Here is a 14,783-nt window from a genome sequence, read left to right on the forward strand (position 1 = left end):
AGTTGCTCACGTGGGCGGAAGGTTCCTCCTCGAACGGGTCCACCTGTCCTGCCACCCTCTCCAGGGATTCCTGCAGCTGCGTCACCTCTTCCAGCCTGGATTGTTTATCCGCTTGCTGCTGTCTTGCTTCAAGCTCCTTCATCAGCCGCTTGTTCTCGATCTCAGCCGAGGCCAGCACCTAGTTCAGCTTTGCAAGCTCTTCCTGCATGGTCTCTAGTTCAGCCTCACTCCTCTTTAGACCGTGTTTGAGGATTGTCTGAGAGTCCGACTCCAGGCTGAGCTGCTTCTCTAGCTCGGAGACCTTTGCCAACAAAGTCCTCTGGCCCTCCTCGAGCCCCTGGATCTGTTCCTGGTTCTTCTTGCACTCTGCCTCCTTATGGTTCAGTTTCACAATTAATGTCTGCGCTTGACTGGCCTCTCGGTCGCGGTCCTGTTGGGCCTGGGCGAGCTGCGCACGGAGAACAGCCGCTTGCATCCGCAGCTCGTCCAGCTGGGAGTCCTGGAGTGTGCGTTGCCGCTGGAGCTCTTCTTCATGGCTGCGCCGCATGTTTGCCAGTTGAGTGTCCCGCTCAGCAATTGCTCCTCGAACTTGGCACACTGCTGCTGCTGATCCTTGAGGCACTGCTGAGTATATGCAAGCAGCCTCTCCATGCGAGTGTACTCCAGCGAGTCCTCGGCCACCTTTCGGTCCATGTTGAAGATCTGAGCTTCAAGGGTCTGGATTTTGTGACTCCAGGATGTCTTGGCCTCGAAGAAATGTTGCCGCAACTCGTCCAGCTGCTGTTCGAGCTGTTTCTCCAGAGTACGGACTTTGTGCTTCAGGCCAGAAATGTGGCTGTCCTTTTCATTATTCATAGTGGTGGCCTTCGCTTTGTAGACGTCTAGCTCACGCTTGAGACCATCATGTGCATCTGTCAAGTTTGCCAACTCACGTTCCAGCTGGCTGATGCGGGTAGCATGCTGCGATGTGTCCTGCTTGATACGATCTACCTCCGCTTCAAGGGCAGCCTTGTCCCTGTCAAGGTCACGAGTGTGGACCACCTCGGTGCCGGACTCCGATTCGTCTGGTGTTAGTCTCGTGTCCCTGTGCTTCCGGTTCCTACTCTTATTTCTCGTCTTCTTCCTTTTCTTCACGGCCGCCAAATCGTCGTCATCCCGGGACTTTCTGACCTCTGCTTCAATGTCGTCGCAGTCACCGGCAGTGTCCCCAGAAATCGCGTCGTCCAACGTCGTGTTCGCCTCACCGTTCCTGGACGCTGCACCGTCGCTGGCGTACGATGCGTCGCCACCGCGTCGCTAGTCGTCCCTCGGTGCCGACCCGCCGCACGAGCCCGCACGAGCCTCGACGCCGACCTCGTCAGCGCACACATCGTCGCCGCCTTCGTCGGCGGCCCCAGGTACCACCTCACCGCACGAGCGCGTCACAGCCTCCATGGCCTGCACGGGCAGCGGGTAGCCGAGGTAAGCACCAAGGTGCTCCAGGGCGATGATGGCACGCCGCTGCTCGTCGGGGTTCATTCTCCCGGATAGGCAGGGGCGCATGAGGGTCCCGACCGGCTGATGTAGGAGGACCAGGTCGTAGACCCTGTAGGGGGCCATATCCACGAACGCCCGCTTCAGCGCCCATAGTTCCTCGAAGGCGATATCGCCGTGCAGGGAGCCGAAGTCAGGAGCTGTTGGGATCCGGCGTACGTTGATCGGGCAGAACATGTCGGGGCGGGGTCCTTCCCGTTGAGCGCCCGATGTCGGGTCTTGCGGCTGAAGCCAGCCCTGAACCCTTTAGAGATGAGGCGGAGACCCAACGAGACACGTCTTTACTGGTCCAAGCCTCGGCCGCAACTGCCAGTTGCCAGCAGCTGCCGCGTGACACGAGCGAACGCGCGATCGTCGACGTCTTCAACGCGCTCACAGCCGCCGAGCGCCCCCATAATACCTAAAATATCCTATTGTATTGTATTCGAAAAGACGTTTTCTAGACGTTTATAAGACGGTCATGCAGGATCTCTTTTCTATTTGCTGTTTTTTTTTTTGCTCATGCAATTAGGCCCCGTTTATAGGAACCCCTTTCTGTTACAGTAAATAATGTTACTTTATTCTGTTGTAGCGAAGCCTTGCAACTCTGTAATGGGTTGCGCTCTCCAGCGCCTTCTAGTGGGTCGCCCTCTCTGGCTTTTCCTGAAAGACGCCGCTGGCGCTGAGAGTCCGCGCTTTGCCTTGACTGTCGCCACTACGTATCGTCACTGAGTGCCGCCAAATAAACACTTTAACAAATCGTTGGGCAGCGCTGTGCTCCCATTCGGTGTCCCTGGAGCTTCGATTACGTTCCCTGCCGTCTAACATGCCTCAAAACGCCGTCCAGCAAACGCCTCGTCCTGCACCGACCACATGTCCCGGTGTCCCTCACATCCGTGATCCACCTATCGTCACTGGCGCCGATGGCGCCGACGTGGAGAACTGGCTCGCAATATAGGAGCGCGTGGGCGTACCCCATAAATGGGAAGAAGCAGGCAAGTTGAGCAACTTGGTATTCTACCTCGCGGGGGTGGCAAGCTTGTGGTACAACAATCACGCGTCCGATTTTTGCGACTTGGTCTGATTTTAAGACCGCCGTCATCAACGTTTTTGGTCGCCCTGCAGTTCTTAAGCTGCAAGCAGAACAGCGCTTAGGCGAACGAGCTCAGCAAGCCGGTGAATCATTCACATGCTTTATCGAAAACGTCCTCAATTTGTGTAAGAAAGCCAACGGCACCATGCCTGAGTCTGGCAAGATCCGGAACGTTCTGAAAGGCATTGACGACGATGCCTTCACCATGCTGCTCGCCAAAAACCCTTGCACAGTGGCCGAGGTCATAACGCTGTGCCAGAGCTACGAGGAGCTCCGCCGGCAGTGTTCAATGACCCGTCGCTCTCCATGACGCGACACAGGACTTGCTGGCTTGGCGGCCATATCTGACCAGGCCGTGTTGCTAGCAGAAATAAAGTCATTCGGGCGCAAGGAAACTGCACGCCACTTCTCTCTCTTGGCATTTTCCCACCCGCCGCACGTTCAACAGTCGTCGACCACCCTTCTTCCTCCCCTCCGCCGGGCGATTGAGCAGGAAATAGTCTATTGGTATCTGGTAAAAAACACCACATTTCCTACATTCATATAAATGCGCAATCAGTCAGAAACAAGGCAGATGAGATAGCGATACTGCTTGAATCATTTCAGTTCTCCTTTGACGTCATCATGGTTGCTGAAACCTGGTATCGCCATGAATCCGAAGTATACCTAGCTATGCCATGTATTTCTTGAACCGCAGTGATAAATTAAGTGCTGGTGTTATGCTCTTTGTCAAAGATGCGTTTGAGTGTGAAATACTGGAGGCTTTTTCTGTGGTTACTGACGATTACGAGACTATGACTGTAAAATGTTCTTCCGGTATTTTTCTGTGGTATACCGCCCCGCCCCCGCCCCCCCCCCCCAAATGTAACATGTGCAACTTTATTACGTTTCTAAATACTTTCCGGTCGTGGGTGAATGAAAATGGTCACAATCTTACTATCGGGGGTGACCTAAACATTCATATGCTAACTTCCAGCCCCCAACGTCTTGAACTTTGCACTATCATGGAAACAAACGCATTTAAAAATGTTTTAAAACACCCCACTCGATTTAATGCCCAATTCTGCACACTTACCGACGTCATTATAACAAATAGCGCAAGTGCACCTATTTGCTCAGATGTCCTTAAGACACATATTAGCGACCATTTACCTGTTTATTCAATTTTAAGGCAAAAGAAACTTAAAATTAGGGATGCAAGGCCACTGCCAACACCATTCCGGTACATGTGTCTTAGCACAATTGATATGTTCGCTACATATATATACAAGATAAAATGGGACGCTGTTTTCCCTGAAACTGATGCAGACTCGGCGTATAATGTTTTCAATGAAAGTTTTAGTAAAGCCTACAACACGGGCTTTCCGCTCAAAACAAAACGCAGACCACGCAAGGCCTTCAAGCTATAAAAGTAAAAAATGCACTTCACCAGAAATTTCTAAAATCTAGAGAAAAAGAAGATTTCAAGATATTTAGAAAACATAGAAATACTACAAACTCTTTATTAAGAAAAAACAAACTTGAATATTTCAGCAACCTTTTCAGCCCTCAAAAAAAAAAAAAAAAAAACGCCAGGCCTGCGCTGAAATCGCAGCACAGTAACAGCGAAAGCTGGAAGAACGGTGTTTCTAGAGCCCGTTAAGCTCTCTTGGGGCTACAATACAAGTACACTAGAAAGGTACCCACTACGCCATAAATCACAATTTTTGTGATGTTGGGAAGCACCTACTAAGCCATTATTCGTCATTCTGCGGAGAAGCGAGGCACCAGCTACACGTCGGTAAGGCATTATGTGCACTTTGTTGACGCGACGACTGATGACGATGAAGAATTATGGCTCAGCCCTTTGTAATGGGTTGGAATCTTTAAACGGCCCACCAGTTATGTAACTTGCATTGGGTGACGCCCGGTCGCTATTTCCCTCTCCCGTCATGCTGTATAACATACGTTGACGTGGGAGAGCGCTCGCGGGGCCCGGCGATGTTCCCGCGAGCGTCTATACGCGAGTGCACGGATGGATGTATTTTTCATCGAGATTTAACGATTCTGGCGGGCCTCAGCGATGTCGAAAAATACCTGCTGCGTTGTCGGCTGCTCAAACACACACAAAAAAATGGCCAGGAACGCACATCTACAGGTTTCCGGTGCTATTTCATGAGCGAAAGCGACGGCGGCGGTAGATTGCGGCTGTACGACGTAGAAGCTAAGCAATCGCGCTTTGTTTACGGCAGTGTTAGAACGATTACCGTGTTTTTATTTCTTCTTTTTTGTCGCTACGTTTTCAGCGAACGCTACTACGTTTACACTTGGTCGCCTCGCCTGCACTGTAGACACTACAATTCACATGAGGTTGTTATTACTGATAAGATGCGATACCTTAGCTTACTTGAAAAACGAATGGCGCGAAGCGCAATACGAGAGAATGTAGGGCAGGTGACGGCTCCTTTAAAAAAGCGCCGTGGAATCACACGTGTGCTGTACGAAATCGGCTGCATTCTACCTGCTGATGGCACTGGAATGCGATCATCGGTGCAGAATGTTCGCTGTGCGCTTCTGCACCGATGATGACAAGCTTATCGTTTATTTTTTCACAAGTTTATCGCGCTGGTTTCAAAGTTTTACCAACGCTGACCCTTCACGTGGCCGACCATGTGAAATCTATACGCCGGTGCGACAGCGCTCCCTCAAAATCTACTATATCAGCACATGGCACGTAAACGAAGCTACTGTGTCGAGAAAAAACATTGGTTCACGCGTCAACGCATGCAGGCGTTAGTGATCGGGACGTTATAAAGAAAGCGGTGTACTTACGATGAGCTCCACTTCGTAGGATGGTGATTCCACGTAAGATCGAACAAACGATGGCTGGTCGACCTCTCAAATTTATTTCAAAATTTTATATATTATTGCCTGATGAGTGGAAAGAAGAGATCCGCAATTTGTTTTGCCGCCAAAAATTTTTTCGAACCACAGGAAATCAATAATGACGAAGAGGTGGAGTGGAGCGCTCATCCGCTCTGCTGTTTTGGCCAACTTTCGTTATGAATTGCACAAAATATATTAAAGTTAGGTAGCTGAAATTTATTTACCTAAATATATGCATGTTTTTGCTTCTGCTCAGGTATTTTTAGTTTTTATGTGTAGTGTAGATGCTTTTATAAAAACCTCAAAAATGGTCCAATCGGCAAAATTTTCTTTACTTTGAAGGTCTTTATCTCAAAAAAGCCTTGTAGGAGAGGTACGAAAATTTCGCATTACGTTCTTCGTATGCCTATCTACCAAACTACCAAATCTTGTATTTATATAACTTTTCAGTAAAGAGATATGATCGGGCTAAGTTCAAGAAAACACCGAACAATGAAAACTTCTCACGACAATTAAAAAAAAACCCCATTTTTCAAATTTCTTAAACTTTGTCCACTTATTCTCCTCCACATCAGCTTTCACAATCATTAAAAACATGTTGCATAATATCGTTGCACTAATAGTTACGGCCCCTCCAATGAGACCCTTAAACAAGGATGGGCAATTCCGACTTCTCGCCCAGCAAGTGTATAAAATGCAGGCAGGATTGAATTTCTTTTTATTAAAAGGTCAGCAGGTACCTAAAAAGGTGTCGCCGGCACTGAAGACGTTAATTTTGAAATTATTTGGTCACTGCAGCGGCCACGAGCGCGGAGCTACCGAGTAGGCGCGCGCGCACCCGAGATGCTCGTTGTAAGAGACGGCGCAGTGAGAGCTCGTTCTCGCGTCCTCAGACCGATTGAGTTCGAAACAGCGACACCTCTCGGGTGACTTGAACGCACGTGCACCGGTAGTCGCAGTGATCTGGTTAATTGCGTCGATTTCTTTTTCAGGGGGCATAAGAATGTCATCGTTAAACTGTGCGTTCCGTGAAGATCTTTCATTGCAGTGGTAGCAAAAGTACGCGTAGCACAAGTAGTCCGTCTCACTGACAGTCACTGATCTTTCGGGCGTTAAACGTTCCTTCAAAGCATTTATGTCTAGGTCGGTAACTCTGCGAAATTTTGGCTTCTTTGCAATAATTAAAGGAGTACTGACACGATTTTGAGACATCGCAAAAGGGACATTTTTTGCTTCGTTGGTATGCAGTGTCCACGCTGTCCACACACTGGAGTCGGAGAACACGTATAAAATATTTTAATTTGACTTTGAAGTTTTCGTCGCTGAGCATTTGCAAGCCAGGCACACTGCAAGGACATTATCCCGACAAGTCAAAACAGTTCCTCCGAGTTCGCGAGTTCTGCGTCCTGCATGCAGCCTAAATCGTAGAAATCACTGTCAGGGTCACTGGACGACAATTCATTCATCGTTGTCTATTGCACCACGAGCAGATGACGGATTTCCCGCTAGTACGTCGCGAATTCCTGTATCTCCGTGACGTCACACTGCTATGAAAGGACACTGAGAAGCCACCGCCTGGATATCGAAACCGAAAGTGTCTTTTTAAGGTGGCGCTAATTAAAATATATAGGATGCATTCCCAGGCACCACAATAGTCGTTTTACGTTTCTCGACACCAGTATTTTTATTTATAGCAACAATCCGAAATTTTTTAAAATTCGTGTCAGTACTCCTTTAAGCTTCTTGTGCTTCGAAAGGTAGTCTCCACAATAGACTCATTCAGAGCTATACTTTCTCGTCATGAGACGCACAGGAGGAGTAGAGTAAGAGCAAAGCACAAGAACTATCCGCGCCGAATGAAGTGTGAACAGCGCCCCGAACGCGTGGCCAGTTCACGCCGTCTGCTGCCGACATCTAATATAGACAAGCGCATCCGGTTACCGATAGTTTTGCTTTTCTTTCCTTTGACAATCCATATTTTGCTTTGCCACTGGAGCGCCACGTTCATGCTTTCCACTGATCGCAACTGGCGCAGCGCAGTTTCTGTGGCAGCAGCGTGCGTGAAGCGAGCGCTCATAGCTCCCTTATAGAGTTTTCATCTTGCTTCCATCTCCGCCGTGTTATCAGCGCCTAGCTGAGATGCGAACAGAGGGCGGATAGAATAGCGAAGCTCCAGTGCACGTGCGTTCAAGTCACCCGAGAGGTGTTGCTGTTTCGAACTCAATCGGTCTGAGGACGCGAGAACGAGCTCTCACTGCGCCGTCTCTTACAACGAGCATCTCGGGTGCGCGCGCGCCTACTCGGTAGCTCCGCGCTCGTGGCCGCTGCAGTGACCAAATAATTTCAAAATTAACGTCTTCAGTGCCGGCGACACCTTTTTAGGTACCTGCTGACCTTTTAATAAAAAGAAATTCAATCCTGCCTGCATTTTATACACTTGCTGGGCAAGAAGACGGAATTGCCCATCCTTGTTTAAGGGTCTCATTGGAGGGGCCGTAACTATTAGTGCAACGACATTATGCAACATGTTTTTAATGATTGTGAAAGCTGATGTGGAGGAGAATAAGTGGACAAAGTTTAAGAAATTTAAAAAATGGGGTTTTTTTTTAATTGTCGTCAGAAGTTTTCATTGTTCGGTGTTTTCTTGAACTTAGCCCGATCATATCTCTTTACTGAAAAGTTATATAAATACAAGATTTGGCAGTTTGGTAGATACGCATGCGAAGAACGTAATGCGAAATTTTTGTACCTCTGCTACAAGGCTTTTTTGAGATAAAGACCTTCAAAGTAAAGAAAATTTTGCCGATTGGGCCATTTTTGACGTTTTTTATAAAACCATCTACACAGCACATAAAAACTAAAAATACCTGAGCAGAAGCAAAAACATGCATATATTTAGGTAAATAAATTTCAGCTACCTAACTTTAATATATTTTGTGCAATTCATAACGAAAGTTGGCCAAAACAGCAGAGCGGATGAGCGCTCCACTCCACCTCTTCGTCATTATTGATTTCCTGTGGTTCGAAAAAATTTTTGGCGGCAAAACAAATTGCGGATCTCTTCTTTCCACTCATCAGGCAATAATATATAAAATTTTGAAATAAATTTGAGAGGTCGACCAGCCATCGTTTGTTCGATCTTACGTGGAATTACCCAGGAGAAGCTTGTTGTCGATTGTCTGTGACAAACACTTGTCGCGTATGGGGACCTTGGTGTCCCACACAGCTGTGACATCGGACACATGTCCACTATTATGAAGTGCGGCTCCTTTGCGCACACTGTTGCCGCAAAAGTAATTATCTGGGACGCGCACAACCGGCGAATCGCACGCGCGCAAATGAGGCGTCTGCTACGCGACCCGCGAGCGGTTCCAACGGCCGCCGCTACGCGGCTTTCAGTCGCGCCCCTATAGGCGCTGCGCATCGCGGATACCACCGTGGCGGACGTATTTTTTTAAGGCGAAAGCCTTAAATGCCTCATCAAATGCGAAATTTGACTGTCGGCGTCCCGCGTCTACGGCGTCAGCGTACCACCACGTCGGGGACGAGGGATGCAAAAAATCATCGTCACGTCATGACGTCACCATATGACGTCATCATGGCTTCGCAAATGTTGGCGTGACGTCATATGATGGCGTTATCACATGACATCGTAGCTTGGTCAAAAGTGGGCAGATCACGGAGGCAGTGCAAAACCAGGTGAGGTGCCTCTGACCTTGGAGGCAATATAAAACCGCGCTAGGTGCGCAAAAAACTGAGAAGATGGCTTTCGCTTTCGAGCCGTCTTAAGCGAGCGCATAAGGGAGCCTGTGAGTTTTTATTTCATTAACTGGTTTTCCATGACGTACTCATTGTACAACTTGACTTTGTTTCTTGCATTTTTTTACTGACATAGCGTGTCTACTGTACACCATGCTTCCCTGTCTTCTTGTTGTTTTCATGCGTCTTCTTTGTATAGACGCTTCGCGAGAACTGTTTGTATGCGCGTTCTTATATGAGCCTTCAGGGTTTACATTATTAGTAGATAAATAAATTATGTTTGCGCAAAGCAATAAAATACTGAATGTGTGTGTGTGTGTGTGTGTGTGTGTGTGTGTGTGTGTGTGTGTGTGTGTGTGTGTGTGTGTGTGTGTGTGTGTGTGGCCATTTATTTGTGCACATTAATGCTGCGCTGACAGAAGCAATTACCCAAATAAAACATAAATTACACAAAAAACACAACTGCCACTAGTCGCTTTACAGTGATCGTAAATGATTAAACAACAGGAACTGCGTAATTAAGACAGGACGAAAACGTAACCTTGAAACACAGAAACAGGGAAGGATAAAAAACATTTAACTGCACACACATACATGGGCATCAGACCAGCACAGAAGGCGTACTTGAAACACGAAAAGGAATATAAAAAACAAGAACTCGCCGTGGTTTTAGTTATGATGCTTGACTGGTGACCCGAAGGTTGCGGGATCGAATCCCGGCCGCAGCTGCCCCATTTCGATGGAGGTTAAATGACAGAGGCCCGCGTACATAGATTTAGGTCTACGTTAAAGAACAACAGATGGTCAAAATTTCGGGAGCCTTCCAATATATACGGCGCCTCTCATAATCATATCGGGGTTCTTGGGACGTAAGTTCTCACAAATAATTATTATTAGGAAAAAAGAAGGAGCTGATCTGCAGACAAACACGCATATTATATTCCATAATACATTTCAAATCACAAAAATAGCGAAAGCAAAAATCAAAGGCAGATACAGGACCAACCAAGTGCAGTAAAGAATGTTTGCGAAGAAAAATGCAGGATTCATGCACACGTGAACCAAAGCATTTTAAGCATGTAGCTGATATCAGTGAGTCCATTTATTACGCAAGGTTAACACCAGCAGAAGTTATCCTTGCATGTGCATTCGAAATACCGGCCGGAAACTTACGCTGCAAGTGCATAATGTGTGCTTCGGATGCCGCTTGTCACGTTTGATTTTTACTGTCCGAAGAAACCTCGTAACTTCTAAAACGATACAGCTTCCAGCGTTCCTGAATGATTGGTGCACTGCGGTACGCAACACCCGGCCATGGTGACGGTAGCGAGCGCATAAAACTGGAGGGAAACGAGCACCGACCTAAAAACAGCACGCGCGCCACGCACGAGGATTCAAAATGGCGGCCACGCTGCCGCCAAGACCGAGGAGGCGGCACCTGCCCTTTCAAAAGCTGACACCACTCTAAGCGGGGGCGCGCGCATCGAGGCACTCTACTAAGGTCCATCGCGCGTCGGCGGTTCCTGCGCTTGCAGCTACGTAGCACGGCGCTTTCTGTTCTTCATTCCTTTTAACAGACTCGTCAAAACACTCGATCAGAAGAAGGAAATATTAGCGCCAAATTATTGCCCGCAGAGAATCCTGAACTGGTTGGGCACTACAAAACGACGAAGCCTTTCACATGTACCTCACGTCGTCTGCTAGTTTTCGCGACTCTGTGCTTCACCGCGAAAGCGAAGTAGAAAAATTGCAATCGATATACTACGACACAACCAACTTGCCAGTTGAAAACAATCAGCTAAGGTTGACACGTTAGACGCAAGAAATCGTGTCGTAAGGATGGCTCACGGCAATTTCGATCGTGATCAAGTCCGACTCGAATTCTTCGCTGCTACACGTGAAAATTCGCTGGCGATTTTACTCGCAGCAGGGTGCTTTGAAGGGCCAGTTGGTACATCTTATTCCGTTGAAAACAGCGCGAAGATGGGACGAAGGCTAAGGAACAGCGCTTGTGTTCCTTAGCCTTCATCCCATTTTCGCGCTGTTTTCAACGCAGCGATTTTACTCGAAATCGATCCAGTCAACAGCAATTCGCTCCTCTCAGTCGTGGTCATATTTTATTATATTAGCGGCGCATCACACTCGGTATTATGCACCATCATGGACTTGCAGAGTGTATCATGCGCCGTCAGATCGGTGGCTACGATAATTCTCGCGAGCAGATATTTGACCCGGAGCGAGTCGACAGTAGTCGCAAATTCCCGTGTAACGCTGGTATTACGCAAATACACCAATATTTCTTGCAAACATTACCACACTAGCTTTTGAACGTTGTTCGCTTTCACAAAGAGGATGAATTTTGCTCACGCAGTGCTGCAGATATCAGCATAGGCCCTATACTTTCGAATCGGTTGTTTCGATGTTTCTGTAGTTCAGCGGTGCCTACTGCATTGTTGTACTACATGAGTAAGTCTGTAGTTAACAGAGCATCGTTTATACGCAAATGTAGGGTGGGGTGGGGTCAGTTTCACTGTTCTGCGTTTTCCAGCACGGCATCCTTATTTTCTAGACCACATGCGATGAACACAAGCCAGTCCTAATAGGATTCACTACTCATGCATTTTATTTGAAAGGCACTGCTCACTTCAGAAAAAAACATTACGAATGTGTCTGAAGCTTGAATTTCATTTTAACAGAAGGAAAGATAAGTGCAAAGAAACCGAACAGTGGTCATAGTCAAGATTGACGTCTCAATTAGATAATTTCATTAGTCTAGCACTGTGATCGGCTGAAATATTGCTTGAAAAAATCAAGTGCAAGGCACCTTTGTGAATATGGGCTGTTGTTTTTAACCGCAATGGACTAACAGTTTAAGGTAGGTTGAGACTTCCTTTCGTAAAAAAATTCAATTTCGGAATTTTAAAATTACCTGTTACAGCATTTCTTTATATTTCAGAAATAAATATATGACATGTCGGCACTCACCGTTTCAAAAATAATTTTAGGTCCTTTTTCTTTGACACATTGACAGGTAATTCGCGCGTACCCCTACGTTATTTCTGCGTTTTTCTCAAAAGAACATTTTTGTAATTTCTGTACCTTTTTCTCGAGAACTAGTGAGCTTAGAAAACAAAAATTTCCACGTCTTAACTAATGGCATTTACATAACTGGCACCAAAACCAGTAGCCTATGCGCATTTGTATTTTTTAGTATAAAAATCAGTCCATAAGTTGCAAATTCGATAAATAAACAAACGTAAAAAGACATAACATATCAAGTTTTTTGTATAAAAGTCAGTCATAAGTGTCAATTTTTATAAATAAAGAAACGTAAAAAGACATAACATATCTATTTTTTGTTGTACGCTCACAATTTTAGTTCCACTTCTGTAAAGCGTTAGCAGCTACCTTTATACAAAATGGCAATGCTCTGCAGATGGTAGCTTTTATTTAAAAATTACATTAGTGAAAAAAAACACAAATAAAAACTACTAAACAATTTCAAACTATCTTTGAGTTTTATGCAACCTGCGTCTACCTTAAAATACCTCACCAATTTTAGTCATAGCTTTCATTACCACTGCTGTACAGCCAAACATGGAAACTCACTTTCAAAGTTTGACCCCACTTTAATGATTGAGAATATAATCTGAGCTTCACTATGAAAAATCCCACTGTTCCACAACTTAACCACCAACTTATCAAACATAAGTAATGTTCAAAACACATAACACACACATAAATGTAAACAAATGCTCGACAGAAGAAACACAATACAAATAGTCATAATACCAGTTCCTAAATGAGTAAAACACAATGAAAAATGTTTAGCGGGCAGGGAAATACACAACTGCTTAATACAAAAATATTAGTGAGAAACCACATATGTACTTCAACAGAAAATGCGATAGCACGTTTTCTGCCTGCCCTGGTGCTTTTCTCGCTGCGTCATTACTCTTTGCAGTTCTCATTTACACGTGCGTACACAAAGAACAGCGCAAACACGATAAAAACAGATGAATTCGGACACGAGGCACGGATCAGTTATAAAGCTACGGAGTAAGACTGCCAAACCGGCGCGCGGGCTACACGGATGGATGGATGCTATGAGCGTCCCCCTTTATAACGGGGCAGTGACATATCTGCTACCAGGCTCGACGAAAAAAAAAAAAAAGAAAAACCTTCCGTGTTTCATGTTGGCCTAATACCGTATCTACATTGAATAAATCTATGTTATTATACCAAAAAATATAAATTCACGGTCCATCTCTCTGCCTCTTACGGCAGAATTACCTTATTTTTCCCCATTATTTATTTTTGTACTTTTTCTCTACTTTTCTGCCACCATCATTCTAAACGTCTCTTACTTATTTCTATCGCGGACGTGTTCAGATTTCCATTGTTGTCCCTAAAATCCAAGGCTTCCTGTAGACGCGTGCCCACACGTATACCTGGGTGAATATCGCCACATTCACTCAGTACATGTTCCATCGTTTCCTTAGTTCCCCCGCAGCATGTACATTGTTCTTCTTCGTTACTGAATCTCGCTTTATAACTACGCGTTCTAAGGCAACCCGACCTTGCTTCAAACAATAAAGCGCTTCCCGTTGAATTATCATAAAACATTTCCCTCCTTATTTCGTTTGTTCCCTTACGGTAGTTACTCAGAGCCGGCTTCTTTTCCACCGCCGTCATCCAATAAGTCCTCTCCGTCTCTCTGACCTTCCGCTTAATGCTCCTTGTTGTCATATCGCCCGCACTGCTAGCCGTATATTTACTGGTGAGCCTCCTAGTTCTTTTTCTCCACTGCGTGTCAACGCTTTTTCTATACAAATGCCTGAAAACCTTCTCTGCCCATCTACTCTTCTTCATTTTCCTCAGCCTCTCTTCGAATCTCATTTTGCTCTGAGCTTCCCACACTTCAAAGCCTGTCCATCCCATTTGTCGTCTCATTTGTCGTCTTCCCGTGAGCGGCCAACTCGAGGCGGCCCACCGTCATTTGATTTACATCCATTCCTGATTGTACCTTTGACTTCATGCACTGAGTTCCCAAATGTAAGCCCCGGGACGATCACACCCTTCCACAGCCCTCGAAGCACCTCGTACCTATTGTATCCCCATAAAGCTCTGTGCTTCATAATTGCAGCATTCCTCTTTCCCTTTGCTACCGATGCTTTCTCTTGTACCTCCATATATCTATCCCCCTCATTTACCCATACTCCGAGGTACTTGTACTCGCTTACCCTCGGTATTTTTTGGCCCTGTATTATGACCGCATGGTCTTCGTGATCATTGAATACAATCAATCCACATTTTGTTGCACTAAATCCTAGTCCTAGAGCCTCACATTCCCTTCCCCATATATCTGCCAGTCGCTGTATATCATCTTGACTGTCCGCAAATTAGACAATATCGTCAGCATAAAATAGACCTGGAAGCTTCTGCTCAACCATCGTGCCGACCTGTTTGTGTGACAAATTAAATCCAATGTTGCTACCTTCTAGCGCTTTTTCCATCCTCACCATGTACAGCATGAATAACAGCGGGGACAAAG

Source organism: Rhipicephalus sanguineus, chromosome 5 (assembly GCF_013339695.2).
Source record: "Rhipicephalus sanguineus isolate Rsan-2018 chromosome 5, BIME_Rsan_1.4, whole genome shotgun sequence".
Taxonomy (NCBI): Eukaryota; Metazoa; Arthropoda; class Arachnida; order Ixodida; family Ixodidae; genus Rhipicephalus; species Rhipicephalus sanguineus.